General features: G+C 42.8%; 1 non-coding gene across 1 annotated transcript; it reads left to right on the top strand.

Annotated features, from left to right (window-relative positions):
* The first annotated feature begins 2,199 nt into the window (after positions 1 to 2,199).
* On the top strand, positions 2,200 to 2,281 carry trnas-aga (transfer RNA serine (anticodon AGA)). Its single transcript has one exon. It is a non-coding gene; the product is annotated as a tRNA-Ser (tRNA).
* The last annotated feature ends 380 nt before the right edge of the window (positions 2,282 to 2,661 follow it).

Below are 2,661 nucleotides of genomic sequence, written 5' to 3'. Positions count from 1 at the left end.
ACTATAAAAACGCTATAAAATAATGTGACTAGGCACAGAACAAGTTTACAGCACAGTACAATAATAAATGCTGACCATGACTTTAGAAGCATAAATTGCCTTACACTCAATTTAAACACAAGCTGTCTTTAGCCCTCTAAGCTGGTTCATACAGAAATGTAGAGATCCAGGCTCAGAACACACAGCTTCATTAGCGAATACATATGCAGGACAACTAGAGAAGACGTTTTACAGAGGATGGATTTTTAGAAACATCCCATCAGTGACATCACTGAAGTCAACTCCTAGGTACTGTAACTGTCGTGTGGATAGTTTCACAAGAATCAGACAAAGGTTTAAGCATCGCTTGTTCTAGATAAAACTGCAAAAAAAACAACAACAACCCATAATGTACTTCTTTGCGGCTCTGTTTGCCCAAATCATATATTCACAACGTGAAATCTAGAAAATAATATTACGTAACCAAAATCCGCAATATGGAAACAGAACCTGTGTAATTGTTGATAGATGATGTACTCGTAACATTTTTTCAAGACGAACTACAACATTTAAAAAATGACTTGTATGTACTTGATATCTCTAATCAATCCACGGGTCCCAGCACAAAACGAAACTAAAACGCATACCGTTTCGCGCTTCTTATTAGTTGCTCAAAAGTAATTTGACCGTATGAAATGCATAATATAAACCTAGAAACATATACGTGAGCAGTACTTAAGCACTGTAGTATCGGTGTTAAGACATACCTCTCAGTCTCCTCCTCTCTTGCCAAAACCCGTTGCTTTCTTGCTGTGGTGAGATTGGTGGTAATGCAAAGACGCCACATACTGCCGACAGACGAGAGTGTTGCGGGAGAAGAGAGAAGTGATGGAAGATTGAAGAGTGTCCTAGGTGGAGCCAAGATGAAGTGTCACAATTGCCTAGGGGAGGATTTCAAATGTTTAAGATGGTAAAAATAACCGGAAATGATCCCCCAGTCCGGCGCAGTCTGACGTACTTCTGTCATATAAAGTGAAACTAGATGTCGAACTGGAGCCTCACCATTTGCATAAGTGAGGCTCCAGTTATACATCTAGTTTCACTTTAAATGACAAAACTGAAGAGACTTAAAAGAGCTGGAGAGGATTTCTTACAACTTTTGAGCCGGCACAGTTTTCAAAAACGTTTTCTTCACGCTGCACTATACAACACAGACAGCCAAGAGTCTCCAAAACAAAACGAATTGACAGATAGGAGAAAAGTCCCACTCGTCCTAAAGTTCCCAAAATCCAGCACTGAGCGTAAACAAAGTGTTCAAGTAGCGTGGGAATGCTACCCCTAATGCTAGCTGGAGTTTGAGTGTCTGGTTCAGAGTTTGCTCAAGAGTTTACCTTTCACAGATGCGCAAAGATGAATGTTGAGGGTGCACGCTTCAAGGCGCCTTACAGTGCAGGGAGTTATTAGAGACAATTCGTGACGTGTGCTCATTCCCATATACCGTACGCCCCGGGTTGCAGTGCTAGGATGACGTCCAATACCGCTTCGGCACGTAACGGCATTATATTCAAGTGCAGGACGTGAGGGTTTTATTTTGTTCGTTTTGTTCTGCTCTGCTTTGCTTTGTTTTGCTTTCCATGGCGTTCGTAAGAGCGTCAATAAAAAGGCGATTCCTGCATCTAACACGAATGTAAGAGCTATTTCAAGTGCGGCTTCTAAAATGCTTGTAGACATTTGTCTGTTGTTGATTGTTTTTTTGTGTCTAACAAAGTGCCATTTTCCTGTCCGGACGGGGAGACTTTATCATTCCGACATGAAGCAACCCTTAGTTCCTTGGAGGCGTGTCTGTCTGCAAGGTTTGTATTTTGGAAAGGTTTTTTTTTTTAACGGAGAACGACTTTGAAAAAGATTTCCGCCGGCGTCTCGCGATCCGTGTGAGATTGTAGCAAGAACATGGTGCGGCTTCTTAAATGCTTGTGGACATTTGTCTGTTGTTGATTGTTTCTTTGTGTCTAACAAAGTGCCATTTTCCTGTCCGGACGGGGAGACTTTATCATTCCCACATGAAGCCACCCTTAAGTCCTCTGAGGCGTGTCTGTCTGCAAGGCTTGTATTTTGGAAAGGTTTTTTTTTTAATGGAGAACGACTTTGAAAAAGGTTTCCGCCAGCGCCTCGCGATCCATGTGAGATTGTAGCAAGAACGCAGCAACAGCGGTGCTCACTGTAGTCGTGGCCGAGTGGTTAAGACGATGGACTAGAAATCCATTGGGGTCTCCCCGCGCAGGTTCGAATCCTGCCGACTACGGTGTTCTCCTCATGTCGTCGTGTGCTGGCGCAAGCAAGGAAAAGTGCCTTTCTGCTTTTCCTGGTGGTTTTAAAACGCGAGATCGCTTGTACCCGCTGCCTTGGAAAGAAATGTCTACATGTTTACTTGCACATTGTCTATTGTTTGTTTGTACATTGTCTTGATGCACTGTTTGCACTTTGTCTTGTTTTTTACACTTGTTTTACAATCGAGAGACCTTCTGTAAGTAAGAATTCCATTGTACCAGTACCGGTTACATATGGCAATAAAGTTCAAGTTCAAATGCTTCAGCGTCTGCAAACGGCATTTTGCAGCTGGAAGCAGATGGCGACGCTTTTTGCGGTCGCGTGTCTTGTGCCCCATTTCCGGCCTTTAACATC

This window comes from Atractosteus spatula (assembly GCF_055471065.1).
Source record: "Atractosteus spatula isolate fAtrSpa1 chromosome 16 unlocalized genomic scaffold, fAtrSpa1.hap1 SUPER_16_unloc_2, whole genome shotgun sequence".
In the NCBI taxonomy this organism is placed as follows: Eukaryota; Metazoa; Chordata; class Actinopteri; order Semionotiformes; family Lepisosteidae; genus Atractosteus; species Atractosteus spatula.
Note: the sequence above shows the minus strand (reverse complement) of the source record. Positions and strands in the feature narration are given on the sequence as shown.